Here is an 18,810-nt window from a genome sequence, read left to right on the forward strand (position 1 = left end):
TACATTGTTGCTGGACTTCGATCCAAACTTTCATGGACTAGTCGAACTTTTTAGATTTAAAATATCTATTAACAATAATCTCTACCATGTCTTCAATCTTCAAACGTGTAGCTTCCTGACCTCTTCTCTTATCTCTGCATTGTATCATAGCTTCATTAATGCTTCTTCTACATTCTCTATCTTCCTTTTACGCCATCGCTAAACCGAGAGAAGTTGCACAGAACTTGAACTTCGCTGTAGGAATGACCTTGGTAAGCATGTCTGTTGGATTCATGCTAGTGTGAATCTTCTCCAGTGTTACACCTCCTTCATCAAGCACTTGTTGGATAAAGTGGTGATGAACATCAATGTGTTTAGTACATAAGTGATAAACAAAATTTTAGCCAAATTGATAGTGCTCTCGTTGTTGCAATTAACCGGCATGACCTCTTGCCGAAGCCCCAACTAATTTCTCATACCTCTTAACCAAATACCTTCCTTGAATGCTTTCTTCACTGCCATATATTCTACTTCGGTCATGGAAAGAGCCACCACGGACTGAAGCTTCGAATCCAATTGATTGTTCCACCCACTAGTACAAATGAGCAACCTGAAGTCGACTTTCTGGAATCCACACTGCCTGCGTAATCTGAATCCATATACTCTACCAACTTTGCCCCTGTTTTTTCAAAAGTTAAGACGTAATCTTTTGTACCTCGAATGTATCGAAGTAACCATCTCACCACCTCCCAATGTTGCTAGCTGGGGTATTTGCTCACAACACTGATTGCCTGTAAAATAATCAGTCTAATATAGACCATGGCATGCACTGCCAACGGCATTCGAATAAGGCTTATGAGATATATCCTATTTTTCCTCATCTATTTTGGGACATTATCCTGAGGAAAGCTCGAAGTGAGCCGCGTAGGGAATGCTCACCAGCTTTGCATGGTCCATCGTATACTTGATCAATACCTACTCAAGGTATTCTGCCTGAGATAACTAAAGCCTGCTCCTCTTCCGATCTCTATGAATATCAATGCCGAGAACCCTCTTTGCAGCCTCCAGATCCTTCATCTCGAATGTCCTACTTAACCGAGTCTACAGTACATTAATTTCAGACATGTCATAATTTACAATTTACATGTCATCAACATACAATTTCAAGATGATGAACGTGTCATCACTTAGTATCTTGCCATAGACACAGTGATCATATTCACACCTAGAAAATATCAGACTCACCATGAAGGAATCAGTTTTTTTATACCTCTGCCTAGGCGACAGGTCATACAATGACCTCCTACAAACTTTTGTTCTCTGCCCTTTTAAACTTTAAACCGCTCTGGTTGCTTCATGAAGAACAACTCTTCTAATTTCCCTTACAGAAGTGTAGTCTCCACATCCATCCATTCCAGCTCAAGATTGCATTGGGCAACCAGCACCAATACGAGTCTGATAGACACTTGCTATACCGCTGGTACAAATATCTCCGAGAAGTCGATCCCTTCTCTTTGAGCATGACCCTTCGCTACCAGCCTCGCCTTGTATCTATGTTGTATCCTTTTGAAGATCCTCTTGCATCCAATCATTTTCCTGCCCACTGGAAGCTCTATTAACTCCCATATGTCGATCTAATACAATGAGTCCATCACATCATCCATAGTCACCTTTCACTTCTCAGCACCAGACTCACCTAGAGCTATCTAAATGGTAGACGGATCCCCCCCGTCTGTAATGAGAGCATATGCGATATTGGAGTCGTCCATGTAACTTACCGGTAACCTGCGATTATGCATTGTGATTCTTCTCACAGGTGGCTGCTCCACCTGCTCCATATCTTTGTTCATGCGTCTCGCCTTTCATGCCCTGCCCGCTCATGTGGCCATGCCAATATGCCACACACGTGTAGAGGTGGAATCCGCTACAGTCACTGTAGCTCCACCTATTGAAGTGCTCCCGATCAACCTATAAAGGTTTTCATGCCTTTGTGTTTCATGATTACCAGTGCCCCCTTAGATATTTCAAGGACACCATCAAATCCGATGAACTTGAAGCCCATTGTCTCAAGTAGATCGAGAGAAATCAGACACTTTTTCATGTCGAGAACGTGCCTCACTTCAGTCAAGGTACGTTGTCCCATCAAACATCTTGATGCGCACCATACCAACAGCCACAACGTTACATGCATTGTCATTACTCATAAACACATGTCCACCATTGCACTCTCTGTAGCTGGCGAACCAACTTCGATAAGGAGTCATGTGATAAGAAGCCCATGTGTCTAGAATTCACTCATCTATATGACCATTGTATAAGTGTATAATCATAGACACAGACAAAACATTACCTTTACATCCACCATACATTCATTAGATGTGACAGAGTTGGCCTCCCTGGAAGAAGCCTTAGGGTCTTCTATAATAACCCCAGTTTTCATAATTAGTCGTATACATTTGCGCAAACACACAACCTTTAAAGAAAATTAGTGAATGCTTAGAAGCATTGTTAATTAGATTATCGTCGTTCCTATCCATGGTAGCAGTATTGAATTTCAGGGACGAAATTCTCTTTAAGGGGGGTAGAATGTAACACCTCGTACTTTTCAGTACTCAGGTGTTACCATGAAGATCTAAATTAGTTTACACGTGTGTAGGAACACACGTGACTTACCTTATACATCATCATCTAGTAGGCCACAATCTATCAATCTCAACCATCTAGCACAACCTTCATCCATATAACAAGTCATCCATCCGATTAATCTCCAAAATAATCCATCACAACTTCAGAGAAATCTATTTTAGGATCTCAATCACTTTAATAGACCAATTAAACTGTTCATCATCGATTGCAAGCCCGAGATCTAAAGATCCACAGTTCATCAAGTCTGTGCTACCTTGTTCAACGATCCAATGCCAAATCATGTGAATTCGACTGTTAGATGGTAGTGTTGACTATTAGGGTACACCTAGACTAGTTTAAGACCCTTAAGATCATTGGAAGAAATCCTTATCCTTAAATCAAATAGTTTATATGTTAATTTTAAAGATGAATCATATTTTGGAGACACATTGAACTATTCGATTTCAGTATTAACTCATATATCACTCCTGAACATCCCTTAGGATCCCTAAAACCCTTTTAATCGTTGATGTTCATATTCGAAATGATCCGACCATTAGATCAATAGAAAATACATAGTTAAAGCCCAATAACTTAAGATATGACCCACCCAAACCTTAGATCTGCCTGATTTTTGGTCAAGGGACCTATTTAGACCCGAGGAGTTTGATGGATGGGTTAAATCTCGGAGGGTAACCTCGTGGACCCTACTTTTGGACAGCATGAGTGCACAACATTGGACTAAAGAAACCCGGTCAAACCTAGTTTAACCGATGAATTTCCGAAAAGGGAAATATTCCTCCTTCCTTTTCTGCCAGCAGACGGACAACCATCTGTGTTTGTGATCGTGACTCATGAAAGAGGGTCCTCTTCCCATATCTGAACTATCCATCATGTTGGGGAGCTCGGTCTGACCAAAACCATGTCGTCCATGTGCATTCATGCACATATGCATACTCACATGGATAGGTGCAAGTGGTTAAGTGTGCAAGCATGGTTATGTTTCTAGCCGCCCTAAAACCAACCCATCATGATTTAGGTGCGCCACCTAGAGCTAATCCAAACCATTCATCGTGTCAGGAATAAAAATTAGACCATACTCCACCTAATCCCACACCTGGGAACACATGTGCATGCATAAGATTCTCGGTGCAAAAAGGTCTTACATGCACAACGTTTTCTAAAAACAGGAAGTTTCCATTTTTCCTTCCGTTTGCCAGGATAACAATCCACATACCCTTCTTCCTTTACATCTTAGTCATCCATGGGGAACCGATCCTGGCCGTTGAAAACAGCATGAGCTATTGCCAGCTATTCAACCGAACGATGAGATATTTCCATGGAGAGAGAGTGTAGAAAATGGAAATCGGTGCCCACACTGATTTATATGATATGTTTTCGGTGGTGGGGGTGATTTGTGAATGTTGGATGTTGGAGTCACCACTAGCCGAATAATCTCAGAATCCCGCAGTTGGCTAGAATCGCGGAATAATCAAGGTTGGAGAAATCTGACGACTCTCCTTCCTTAGATTGACTATTGGTTTACGATCCAAAATTCTAGGTAAGAGACCTCAGTTATAAAGAGGGAAGGTGTTAGGCACCCTCTCTTCCCGTACAAATGTACGGTCTCTACTTACTGTGGTACGAAAATCTCAAGGGATGAATGATATGATCGAAGTAGGACTAGGTACATGTGGATTTCTGATGTGGCAAGATCCGAGACTTCGGTAGGCCACAGAGCATACGTCCAATGGCGTGTCTTGAAGGTGGATGTGATGATGCTTAATGCAAAAAGGTAAGAAAATGGACTAGATCATTAAAAATTTCTGATGTGACAGGATCCGGTGTATGGCAAGTCACAGAGCATACATTCACTAGAGATCTAGAGAAGCAGGGGGGTTGAGAAGGGAAGAGATGTCATGATGAATGCTTGTATGTAAAATGAATGGATCTTTGGCTCGATCTTTGAGTAGGCTAAGATATGGATTGAACCATGATCAATCTGCGCTAAGCTTATGGAAAGGTTGAGAGGAAGGCTTGGGGGTGGCTTGAAAGATCAGGGCTTTGAAGGCTTGGGAGCTCCTCCCTCTCCTTCACTCTCTTCCTTACTTTCTCTCTCTCTCTCTCTCTCTCTCTCTCTCTCTTTCCCTTGGATGAGAAGGTGTGTTGGAATGAGAAGAAGAGAAGGCTATTTATAGCCTTCTCCAATGGCTTTATGGTAATTTTTGGCTTTGGGAAGGGTGAATGCTGAAATGGCAAGTGTTGATTGGTTGAAAGGAGAGAGATGCCACGTGGCGCACTCTCATTGGCCAATGGGGTTGGTAAAAAGGTAAATAAGCTCGAAGTAGGGGGTAATTTTAGGAGAAAGTTGACTTTCGGATGCTGGGGCAGCTGTCCCCAGATGTCCACACGCGGGCTGCGAGCGAAGGTACTTCGAGTGCCGCCGGCGGTATTTAGACTACCGCCTGGGCTGCGCTCGGGCCGGGCCCAAGCGAGTGGGTTTTGCTTGATGTGTTGGTTTAACCGGTGGTCTCCTTTTGGGGTTTTATGGCTTAGATAGGTGGGTTTGGGTTTGGGTAAAGGGATCTTAATCGGGGTATAGGATAAAGATGGGGCTGCATGTGGATTGAACGGTTTGGATCACGGCTTCTGGTTGCGGGTTGGCAATTTGAGATTTTCAGGTTGGGTTTTTAGGGTTAAGTTGGGATCAGAGTTTGGTTTAAGGTATGATCACGATTCTTGGATTACCTTAGCCTTCTCGAGATGTTAGCCTGGGTGGGGTGTCTACAAATGCCCCTCTTTGGCCGAGGTTGTGTGCAACTGAAGGCCAAAATGAGTGGACACCTCACCCTTCCAGTCGGAGAGGATAGTGATTCAAATTTGTTACCTGTCATTGTATCATTGTCGATTGACTGTTTAGAAAAGGATGACTTGCACATATCACGAGGGTTGAGGAAAACGTTGTGGTTGTCCCCTGCACATTTGTCGCGGCTTTATGGGTCACCAACCACAACCCTTTCACATCGGATTGTTAATAGCATTGGATGATAAGTCTGAAATTAAGGCCTCCGTGCGTTGGTGCGGCTTTACAAGGATTCTCGTATTATTTGGTATGTCGTTTCCTTTGCTACGTAATCACCCTAAGAGTATTCGATCTATTTGATCATCAAAGTGGTTAGTTGCCCTATGCGTTGGTGCGGCCTTACGGGGAACTCACTACGCTGACTTGGACTTGATCAAATTTTGCAAACATCCCTAACTAGGTATGTGTAGGTAATCCTTTGCCATGCAGTCTGCTGATTCTAATACTTTGGTTACAATGGATTGTTGTCACTTTGAGTTGGATTATTCTTTCCAGAGATAGGTCCAATCATTTCTACTAACATTCTTACGACTGTCCAGATATGGAGAATATGGAAGATTCCTCAGTGTACTACGTGTCACGTGTGTTTTCGAAAGACTTTGTTTGAAAGCTATTCCTTTTGGAACTAGACTCCTTAGGGATTTTATTTGAAAATATTTTGGATTTTTTACAAAATATTCGTTTAATCTCACGGGTGGGCATCGTCTTTTGGTTTTTACTTGTCAGATGGCCTCCACTAACAAATTAATGGGGCTAAGGATTTTGAATATTTTTGGATTTTGGAAGATTCGGATGGCCGTGACTGTCTAGTTTTTATTATATTCAGCTAATCCCCACTAATAGGCTAATGGAGCTTTTTCGCTTTTTTTTTTTTTGAAAAAGTCATCCTTCATGGAGCTAGACTCCCTAGGGATCTTATCTTGGAAACATCATTTTATTCGTATATATATATATTATTATGATTATTTTGTTTATATTTTTGTACATTTTCTAGGAATTTTGAAATGATATATCCTTAATTCTTAATTTATCATGAGATTTTGAATTTCTCATGATATTTTGAAGGAAAAAGAGAGGATCTTTTTTTTTTTTTGGTTTTTTGGTTTTTCGTCCAATGGTCCAAATGAAGGATCGGACGCTCGAAGCTAGCATGGGGGACAACACACTGTCCCATGCAAAAAGTCAGTCGGTCGGTGACGGCAGTTCGGCTACCGCCAGTCCGTCATTTCGTCTCCAAGCCATGCGCTGGTCCGTCCGATGTATCCTCCCCCTCTACTTGAATTCAACATTTGGGACATCCAGGGACCCCATTGTGGTCCCTGGAAGCTATTTTGGAGGATTTTGTGTAGATTTTCAAACTATTTTCTCGTATTTTCTTCCTTTCCCAATATCAGGTAATCTTGATCAATAGGTTTTTGCTGGATTTTGCTGGGCCATTTGTTTAAGGAGCTTTTGATGGGTTGGATTTCTTCGTAGATTTGGGGAAGGCCGTGACTGGGACCGTTGGACCGTCTTGATTGAATCTGATCCGTTGGATTTTGTTGGATTTTGTTTTTTTTTTTTTTACTTTGTTGTCGGAGTGGGGTGTGATAAGAAAGGGGCCCCACCCTTAGAACTTTGTTTATTTTGATTTTTTTGTTTTGTTTTTTGGATGATCTGGACCGTTGGATGGATGATTTGGGGCCCACTTGAGTGTATGGATGGTGTAGATTTTGATGGTTGGCCATTTAGGTGAATGATGGATGGATGAGATTTTTTCAAGTGGGCCCTACATCATGATCTTGATATGTTCAGATGCATCAATTCGTTATGGACATGGATGGTGATCTTTGAAGGTGGGCTTTGGAAAGAGGCTTTGGAAAATGGGCCTTAAAACATGGGTCTTGAGGTGGGCCTTGAAATGGGCCTTGAGATGGGCTTGGGCCTTATGACATGGGCTTTTTGGGATGGGCTTGGACATGGGCTTTTGAAATGGGCCTTATGACATGGGCTTTTTGGAATGGGCTTGAACATGGGCTTTTGAAATGGCCTTATGACATGGGCTTTTTGGAATGGGCCTAGACACGGGCTTTCGAAATGGGCCTTATGACATGGGCTTTTTGGAATGGACCTGGACATGGGCTTTTGAAATGGGCCTTATCATGAGCTTGGACCTTATACATGGGCTTTTTGGAATGGGCTTGAACATGGGCTTTTGAAATGGGCCTGGACATGGGCTTTTAAAATGGGCCTTATCATGAGCTTGGGCCTTATGACATGGACTTTTTGGAATGGGCCTGGACATGGGCTTTTGAAATGGGCCTTATCATGAGCTTGTTGCTTTTTATGGTGAGAAGGGTACTTACTTACGGGCCTTGTTTGTGCAATATGCCTTGCCGTGGTAGAAATGAGGCCGATCCTTCCCGTCAGTCCACCGATCTTTGCTACGTGTTGCGAGAGGGCCGGCACTTGTCTGACATAGTTCGAGAGGGTGGCACACCTGCAATCTTGAGAGGACGAGGGGTCAGGACGCATTGGCCTGACTGGTTCCATGACCCTCAGTCGTTGTTCTTTGAGGTCTTGGAGCGTACTCCATTTGCTCAACTATTTCGGGTTCGTCTGAGTAAGACGAACATATCTCTCCTATCTGCTTTAGCTGAGAGATGGCACCCTGAGACTCATACCTTCCAGTTGCCTTTTGAGGAGTGGGGTATTACTCCCTACGACATATATATGCAGCTGGGTCTTTGATATGACGGAATATCTGTACCTTTCGAGGATGATCTTCCGGTACCCTCTGAGGATGACTGGATGGAGTTGCTGGGGATGATGCCAGATGCGACTGATTTTTCCGGTCATCGTTTCAAGCTGCTTTGGCTATCGTCGAATTTTGCCAGACGCATCCCCGAGACTGAAGCCGCAGCTGTGATGAAGGCTCGTGCCCTGATTTTGTACACGATGGGTATGATGATTTTCTGCCACGAGAATGAGCATGTGAATTCCCGCCTGTTATCACTCGTGGCAGATATCACCTTCCCCATGCCATACAACTGGAATGCAACCCTTTTGGCCCACTTGTACGAAGGGCTGGATAAGGCCAGCCGTTGCATTAGCCAATCTTTGACTGGTTTTTATCCAGTTATCGAGGTACCTTCTTGATGTCCCCTCTGCATTATTCTCCTTGGCGATAATCTGATACATCTTTTCTGATTGCGATTTTGCGCAGGTCTACTCTTTTTTATCACTTTTCCCATCTAGCACCCACCTTGATTGATCATTCGCCTCCCTTTCCTCGCATGATGCTGTGGTATAAGGATAACCGTAGCCGCGCGCGTTTATTTTCTGATCTTGCCTGGAGGTCAAACATTGATGCCCTCGTCCTTGATGACGTAAGTGATTTGTCTTGCCTTGTATGGCCCATGTATTGCTTTCCGCTTATCTTTTGGCCCTTGATTTTTCTCCTTTTGCAGTTTCACACCAGGACGTATCTCCAATCGAATGCGGTGCTTATTCCCGGAGTTCAGGAGGCATTTTAGGCCTCACAGCGACGCCGTATTTTGGAGGACCCTCGCGTGACGAAATGATACCTTGGGGAGAGGCTCTTTTGACAGTTGACTGGCAGTCCTTTGGTACCACTTAGCCCACCATCTGGTCCTTCTGATTGGAGGTCGGTACTTGAGTGGGAGTTGATTGCTGCCCTAGAGGGTTTTAACGCCAGTGCTTTCGTTGACCCGGACAGAGAGTACAACTCCTGGTGTGAGCAGTACTACATCGGTCTAATTTTGTAGTCTGGGTACGCTCCTGATGGCGGCGCATGTTTTGCTGGAGGAAGGATCTTGGGGCCCCATTTTCGTCGCAAGGATACAGACGCTTACCTTCCCGGCGATGATTAGTTCCATTGCATCATGCAACCATGTATTATTGGCTACGTAATTCCTTGTATATGTGAAACTTTAGTTACTCCATATTGTTTTCTTGGATTATTTCTTGATCATTTTTCCAATCTAATTTGGTCAGTTGGGTGTATGTTCCATGGTCTCGCCCCTTCTTAAGTGGGCCCTGCCCTGATTTTGGCCGAAAGTGGGCCCGGGCGGTAGTCTGACTACCGCCTGTTGACTTTTGCCTGCTCTGTTCGTCTTATCAAATGCTGCAGTGATTCAGAGATGACAATACCTGTAGTGGTACTCCGAGTTCCGCTAGCAGTAATCCGGCGCCGACAGCCTCCTTAGAACCCCATTCTCGGCTCCCAGTGCCCATTCGCTAGGTTCCGATCTGGGATGCTACGAGGAGGATTTTTCAACATCAGTTTGATTCGTAATAAGCATAACCAAAGGCATAACCCACAAACAACAACCAAAAACTCCATCACATTTTCACTATGATCAAAAACTTTACAAGTACAATGAGCATAAAGGGAAATACAATGATGATGAACAAAAACTCCAAAATGATCTGTCACGCGCCTAAGCCTCAGCGCTGCTGCGATCCAACGTCACCTGCACGTAACGGTCGTGCATAAGCTTATAGAAAGCTTAGGGGGTGGTGAAAGTGTATGCTCAAGGTGGTAATGTAGTTATGCAGTATTAGAGTAATGCAGAACATGCTGATGAAGGCTAAGAATACCATAGTCATACCAAGGCCATGCGATGCAAAGCATGAATAATGTCGGCCATACCAAGGCCATGCGGTGCGAAATGCAACTCAAGCATGCGAATCCTCATCTAAGTCCACATATCAATATAGCTCAACTCTGTAATATCACCGGGGTCTAGTACACTCCAAGCCAGATTGTCGCCCCATCGCGTGCAATAAGATAAGTGAAAAAGACCTCACTATTCGCCTGCCAATATTGGGCTCGGCTTGTCGATAGCGGACCCATTCCTCGAGCTGGTCAAACTTAGCCTAGCTTTGCCCCCTCCTCTCGGGCGGGTAAGGCCGCACCCTCTTCCAACCGACCACGACACAATGAAAAGCGCAGCCGTTTGGTAATTGACACTTAGCGCTCATGCACCCACACGGTCTAGACGTTGGAGCAACCTCTTGGTACCATAAGAGTTTAGGAACTTTCACCCAGGGATATCTATAGCACCCCATGTAGAACAATATTTCTGATATCCAATCCTGCCAACCACGATACGTCTGTGGAGGCTACGGCCCTGATGTCGCTAGGGCGTACAGTAACCATATCACACAATGCGAATGCATGAATCACACTATCCAGTCATACAGCAATCCTGCGCGTATCGTGCTCTCATGTAGGGCAACACCCCCTGTACGGGAGCCCCTAAACAATCTGCCCAAAGGCATATGCAATTATCAGTCATTTCTTATATCAAGCATACGTATGATGCATATGATCATGAATCATGGAACTAAACATGTTATATGGGATGGATGATGTTCATAACGAAGATGGGCTTAGACGGCCTACACATTACACGTATGGGCCCTAGGGGAAGTCATAATGCGGACATTTAACCAACACTATACTTGCAATGGGGACGTCAAACCGCCATTGCTCCCAAGGTATAGCCCGTCGTAAACATCATTACATAAATCATGTTGGGATTGCACATTGCAATGGACCTTAGGTATATCCCATTGGGCCTTCAATACATCAAATGGGCCGTATCATATGGGCCTCATATTCATCAAGTGGGCCACATCAATGGGCCGCACCAATGGGCCTTATGTGCATTGCAATGGGCCATAACCCGTGGGCCTTAGAATGCATCAAATGGACCTAATCTTATGGGCCTTATGTGTATCAAATGGGCCACACCAATTGGGCCCTATATGTACATCAAATGGGCCTTAAACCCTAGGCCCCAATACCTCTTAATGGGCCTTAACCCATGGGCCCCTAATACATTAAATGGGCCTCGACCCATGGGCCTTACATATATATCAAAGTGGGCCTTAACCATGGGCCACAAGTAAACTGAGATGGGCCTCCCACCACCAGTATATTATATAAAATATAATATAATATATATATATAATACATACAATATTATATATAATATAATATTTTATACATATAAATAAATATATATACGCACACACATGTACACACCCACACACGCACGCACATGAACACAAATATCACAGTGGGCTCCACCGTCCAGGCGGACGGTGGAAATGAAACACATAAATCGCTGTGGGCTCCACGTGGGGCCCACCATAAAGTTTGTTTTCCATCCAACCTGTTGAGAAGGTCACGCAGACCTGGATTGAAGTGAAAAAAACAAATTTCATATTGATCCTAAACTTCTGTGGACCCAAAAGGGGTTTCAATGGTAGAGGTCGGTGTGGGCCACATGAGTCTTGGATGGACCTGAAATTTGGAAGGTGGTCCACTGCCTTGAGGGCCCACCATATGAATGGATTGGATGACAAATAAACATCAAGGTGGGGCCCACGGCTACAGCCGTGGGTTACTGGCTTTCCGCCAGTCCGTCCGCCCGCTGGTGCGTAGGCAGCGCCTGCTGCCTGCTCTGACACAGCAGCGTTGCTCATGTTATGATTTTATTTTTTTTGTTTTCGATTTTTGTGTGGTTTTCACAGGTGGGGTCCACATCTAGACAATCCACTCCGTCTAATGGCCCTCCATGGCTCCAGACAAGTAAAACAAGCCCAATATTGGGCCTGTTTCGGTGTATAGAACAACAGGGGATAATTTAATGGTAAACCCGCTGTTTGCCATACCATGGCCCGCCTGAAAGCCTGATTGGTCCCATCTTTTGGCTCAACGCCTAAGTCGAGCTTGGAAAAGGGATGGACGGCGTGGATTGATTACATACATCAAGGTGGGGCCTATAAGAGTGAGCCACCCCAAGTGCTTGTTACCAAGCAATATTTGTGTTTTCCCTTTTTGTCCAGCGTCCAGGGACGCTGGACGGTTTGGCAGTCCACGTGCATTGGGGTGGGCCCTGCTTAGGTGGGCCACCAAATGATGGATGGTGTGGGTACTACACATATAAGATGGGCCCCACTTATAAATGGTTTGGATAAAGTACCTACCTCATGGTGGGGTCCAACCTAATGGGCCACATGGCCATATAACCATAAGAAGAGAAAAAAAGAAAAAAGAAAGGGAAAGAGAGAGATAGAAAGTGGGACACGCGTGATGGAGGGACCCCGACACTATGGGCCCTCCCTTGCACTAAATCATACATCAAGTGGGTCCCATTACATGTGGGCCCATTAAATTGAAATTCAACGGTGGAGATCCCTTCTCCACTAAAATAGACGGTCTAGATGACCCTAAGTATGCAAGGAAAATAAACATCATGATGGGGTCCATGGAGAATGGCCCCATCATGGAATGATCATGATGATCCAAGTGGGCCATCGGCCACATCTTAGGGTCCAAAGTGAGATCCAAACCATTGATCGGTTGGCCTCACTTGGCCCATCTTAAAAACATTAAAAACTACCCTATCAAAGCACCCACCGCTTGATCTTCTTGCTCCCTTGGCTTCCTTAGCTCCTTGTGCTTCTCTTTGATGGAGGAAGATGAGAAATGGATGGCTAGGATGGGAGATCTAGGGATGGAAAGGTGGGCCTCACATATGCATTTTTCTCTCCATGGAATGGCTTGGACGTGAGGAGCTCTTGGGTTGCTTGGATTGTAATTTGAAAATGAAGGAGAGAGAGAGTTGTAAAGAGAGATGGGTGATGTGTGATGGAGTGATGGATGGGAAAGAAAGGGATGGGTGTGTAAGAGCTTTTTGACTTTTGTGGCAAAAGTTGTAAGAAAAGCATGGGTTTGTAAGATCTTTTTGACTTTTGGGGCTTGCTTGGGAATGGGTGAAAGGTAATGTGTACTTGACATGATGGGATTGATGGGTTGATTGATTGATGTGACATCTTGTAGAGATTCTCTCGGAATTCGCATGCGCGGCGTTTTCCTTGCACCGAACACTGGCCCACATCTCCTGGCCAGAGCATCGCATTAGCTCGCGAGTCACGGCATCGGAACTGCGGCGACGGCGCGGTCGCTATGGTAAAGGTCTTGGGTTGAGTCGACTCAGGTTGACGGCATGAGAATCGCGGTAGTCTGACTACCGCCTGTTGACTTTTGCCTGCTCTGTTCGTCTTATCAAATGCTGCAGTGATTCAGAGATGACAATACCTGTAGTGGTACTCCGAGTTCCGCTAGCAGTAATTCGATTACCGCCTCCGTTCTTCTTTTCTTCCAGCAACTCCTCTTCTTCTCTGTTCATTCTCTCAGTCCTTTTCTGTTTATTCCTGTCCGTCCTTTGACATTCCTTTTGTTCCACTCTCTTTTCTTTGTCTCTTCTTCCTTATCCTCTTCTTTCCCTTGGCTTTATTATGGCTACAAACGGTGTTGGTGGGTCCATTGATGAGGGGAGATGGGTGGTGGGTCCTCTATTTATGATGATGAGAGCCTATTTATGAATGCATTGATGGTGGTTGATAATGGTATAATGGGTTCTTTGGGAGAGATTAGTGCTATTCATGGCACAGTTCCTACCACCATTAATGAGACTTGGTTGGATGGGATGGATGGGCTTGATGGGTTTAATGGTCTTGATGGTTTTGATGTCTGTGGCGGACCATTGGATATGATTGACATGGGTGGACCATTAGATGGTGGAGATGGTGTTGGAGGGGTGGTGGATGGTCTGGATTTTGGTGGGCCACTTTTGGGAGTTAGAGTTGATATGTTGATAGGAGTGGATGGTGTGTATGGGATGGATCGTGTTCAGATGGGTGGTGGGCCCCTTTTGGGTGATTCGAGCAGTTTAGATTTGACGGATGGTGGACTTCTTGCAGATGGCCTCGAGCAGATTTTTGGTGCAGATTTTGGGGCAGTGATGGGACACTCAGCTATTGTCAGAGCTTAGGGTAGAGGTGCTGTCAGCTACTGGGATACTTTAGGTGTGGCAGCTCATAGGGGATCTGTTTTTCAGACTGCCCCTGATGTGGCGGTCGTTGGAGACTCGACTCCACCTATCGCGGCTTTTCAGGATACTCTTCGAGATGCGATGGGGAGTCGGGCTTTTTCCGCCATCACGAGATCGACCTACTGGACGAGGGGATGCCCATCTTTGATGATTCTCTTGTGGATCCTGGGTTCCAGATTGTTGAGGGTGTACCCGTCCGGACTTATCGATTGCAGCCATGCAGTACTTGTTCTAAGCGATTCCATATCTGGATTAAGAGCTTGACCGAGTCTGAGATTTTTGAGCTGGGCTCCTTGGGCTTCTGGGAGGTTCTTCACTTTCATCGAGTTCGCCTATACTAGTAATTATTGGGTGCGGCTTTATATGATTGGGTTCCAGCACTGACCCTATTTTCCTTCAATGATCTGGAGCTGAGTCCGTCGTTGGAGGAGTTTGTGGGCTTGTCTGGTCTCCCTCTTAGCCAGGAGCCTTATATTCCCTCGTCTGAGCCGGTTCGTCCCACTGATCTGATCTCCTGGTTTGGATTTCTCATTGCTCTTCCTACTGCAGAGGGTAGGGCTGGTGAGCTTTTGCTTGAGCCCTTGTATGATCATTGTTCTACTTCTCGAGGAGGTTCTGGGTCAGATCGCCAGCTTCAATGCTTGAATGCATTGATATTTTGTGTCTTAGCTGAGTTGCTTTTCTCTGGTCGGCGGCAGTCATCGTTGGTGGTTTTGCTGGATGTATTCCACTGTGTCCTGCATCGTAGGAGCATTACTTCCGTGGTGCTGGCGGAGCTCTTTTTGGGGTTGACAGAGTGCTCACTAGGATGCACTCGTATTCTCTGGGGCTGTTGCTCATTCCTTCAGGTATTCTTTGCTCTGATCCTGTCCCTTACTTTGTTTTCTGTTTGCATCTTGAGCTTGACTTATATTTTCCACGTGTGGTTGTGTGAGCATCTTTATATGACTCCTCTGCCAATCCGGCGCCGACAGCCTCCGTAGAACCCCATTTTCGGATTCCGGCACCCATTCACCAGGTTCCGATCCTGGAATACTACAAGGAGGATTTCAAGTCATCAGTCCGATTCATAATGAGCATAACAAAAGCATACCCCACAAACAATAACCACAAGAACACCACCACAAAATCCACTAAGATCAACAACTTTTGAGTACATTGCGATAGAAAAGGAAAATTCAATGTGATAAAAGAAACAAAACTCCAGACGCTCGCCTGCACGGTCCAACTACGGCGAGACTATGGCTGCGTCTGGCGTCACCCGCACGCATCAATCGTGCATAAGCTTATGGAAAGCTTAGAGGGTGGTGTAAGTATGTGCGCAATATAAACGTGCTCAAAATGCAAGGTCGAGTGATGCGGAAACATGGTGATGAGAACATGAATGCAATCAGTACAAGGCTATGCGGTGCAAGATATGAATGCTATTGGCCATACACACCATGCGATGCGAGATGTAACTCAAGCATGCCAATTCTCAACATGTATCAGTATTCATTCTGGATAATCACCGGGTCCAATACACTCTAAATGGCACTGCCGCTCTCCTAGCCGCACCGTCGTGAGCGTAAAAACCTCACTATCCGCCCGATCAATAGTCGCCAATACCTATCCAGCACGTCGATAGCGGACCCATTCACGAGCTGGTCAAACTCAGCCTAGTATTGCCCCCTACCCTCGGGCGAGTAAGGCCACACTCCTTTCCAACCGACCACGACACAGTGGGAGACGCGGCCTCCTGGTATTCAGCCCTCGTGCGCTCATATATCCACTCGGTCTCAACATTGGAGTCATCCTCTGGTACCATCGGGTTTAGGGATTTTCACCCAGGGACGTCTATGGCGCCCGTATGCTAGAATCAAATATTTCCAGTCTCCAATCCTGCCATCCACGATGTATCTGTGGAGGCTATGGCCCTGATGTCGCTAGGGCATACAATAACTACAATCACACAAATGCAAGTGCATGAGTCACACTATCACTCAACAGTCCTGTATATACCATGCACTTATACGAGGCAACTCCACCTATCAGGGAGCCCATAAATAGTCTATCCAAAGGTATATGCTATGATCGGTCACTCCTCACATCAGGCATACATATGGTGCGAATGATCATGAATCATGCATCTATACTAAACATGTAATAAGAGATGGGTTCTAGGTATAATGGAGATGGGCCTAGACGGCCTACTTACCACAAGTTTGGGCCTATCAGTGGGCCTTAGGGAGAACTATAATGCGGACATTTAACCAACATTATCAATGTGGACGTCAAACCAGCATTACTCCCAAGGCGTGGCCCGTTACAAAATCAACACATATACCATGGCGGAATTACACTGCAAGCATGGGCCTATCAGTGGGCCTTATGTATGTCCTATTGGGCCTTGACCTATGGGCCTCCAGCACATCAAATGGGCCCCATACATAGGTCTCATATATACATATCAAGGTAGGCCTCAATGACGGGCCACAAATGCATCCACATGGTCCTAGTCACATGGGCCTGCATACATCCCAATGGGCCTCATAAAATGGGCCTTAAATTATCTTCAAAACAGTTGGACAGTTGGATGAAACACATACATCATGATGGAGCCCACACTAATAGAGGGTGCGGTTTACAATACTTACCTAAGTGGGGCCCACCAAAATGCTCATTTTCTACCCAGCTTAAGGCCCAATATAACGTTTATTTTCCACCCAACTTAAGGCCCAACATAATATTTATTTTCATCCAATCTATTCATAAAGTCACGTGGGCCTGGATAGGGCCCACTGTATTATTTATTTTCCACACACCCCGTTGATAGGGTGGTGTGGACCAAAGGCCCACCGATGATGTTTATTTCCATCCTAACCCGTGGATGGGTTCACGTAGGCAGGGAGCCCACCGTGGCGATATTTGGCGTCCAACCTGTTATAAGGTCATTGGACCTTGGGGTGGATGTGGGGCCCACCGAAATGTGTTTCACAAATCCAGCCCAATCATTGTGTGAGTCCCACCTGACGGACGGTCCATACCAAGTTTCAGTGACATCCAAAACTCAGGTAGGCCCCACCAAGTGATTTCATATGTTTTAGGCATGTCTTCACATGATTTTAAATGATGTGGCCCACCAGAGTTCCATATACAGCTGAATTTTGGCATGGACGGATAAAATGTGGGGACCCATCAAATGTACGGTTTGGATGGGAGATATGCATCAAGGTGGGGCCCACAGCTGGGGCCGTGACCCCCAGCTAAACCGTCCGCTCGTCACTCAGCAGCAGCAGCGCTGCTGCCCTTTTAAAAAAATTTATTATTATATTTTTTTTTGTTTTGGGGCCCACCAAGATGTGATTCACAATCCAGCCCATTCATTGCGTGTGTCCCAAAATTTTAATGGTCCAAGTCAAGTTTCATTTGCATCCAAAACTCAGGTAGGCCCCACCAACGATTTTATATGTTTTAGACATGTCTTCACATGATTTCAAATGATGTGGCCCACCAGAGTTCCATATACAGCTGACTTTTGGCGTGGACGGATGAACCGTGGGGACCCATCAAATGCTCGGTGTTGATGATCGAAGTTCATCACCATGGGGGCCCACAGCTGGAGCCGTGAGGCCCCAGCGTCCGTCCGCCCGTCACTCCGTGAACGCTTTAAATTTTTTTTTTTTTGTTGTTGTTTTGGGGCCCACCGAGATGTGATTCACAATCCACCGCCCATTATGTGTATCCCACTGTTCTGAGTGGTCGAACTAGTTTCACTGCATTAGACTTCAAGTGAGTCCCACCGAGTACTTTTTTATGATCCGGCATGTCTTCACATGGTTTTAGATGGTATGGCCCACCGAAGTTCAGATCGCCTTAAAATTTTGGCTCAACGCCTAAAGAAGACGGAGAATAGATTGGACGGTGTGGATCACATACATACATCAAGGTGGGGCTGTATGAGTGGCCACCACTCCTCTTGGCTAGCCCGTTCTGCAACGTCAGTTTACACTTCACCGTTCGCCAGCGTCCAGCGTCCAGGGACGCTGGACGGCATGCATGAATACATTAATGTGGTGGGTCCCACGAAGATGTGGCCCACCAATACTTATACATAATATATATATATATTATATTATATTATATATATAATACATATTATGTTATATATATTATATATATTATATAAAATATAACATATATTTACATATATAAAGCATTTGGCCCACCTAAACGGTGGATGGTGTGGATCATCACCTACAATAAGATGGGCCGCACCGTCTAATGTAGATGGACGGGTAGATGTAACACATATTGGTGGGATCCACACCATCACAAAGGAAGAGAGAGAGAGATAGAAAGAGAGATATACGGTGAGATAGAGGAACCCCGCCACTATGGGCCCTCTTGAATAAATCACATACATCCAAATGGGTCCCACCAACAAGTGGG

Source organism: Magnolia sinica, chromosome 15 (assembly GCF_029962835.1).
Source record: "Magnolia sinica isolate HGM2019 chromosome 15, MsV1, whole genome shotgun sequence".
In the NCBI taxonomy this organism is placed as follows: domain Eukaryota; kingdom Viridiplantae; phylum Streptophyta; class Magnoliopsida; order Magnoliales; family Magnoliaceae; genus Magnolia; species Magnolia sinica.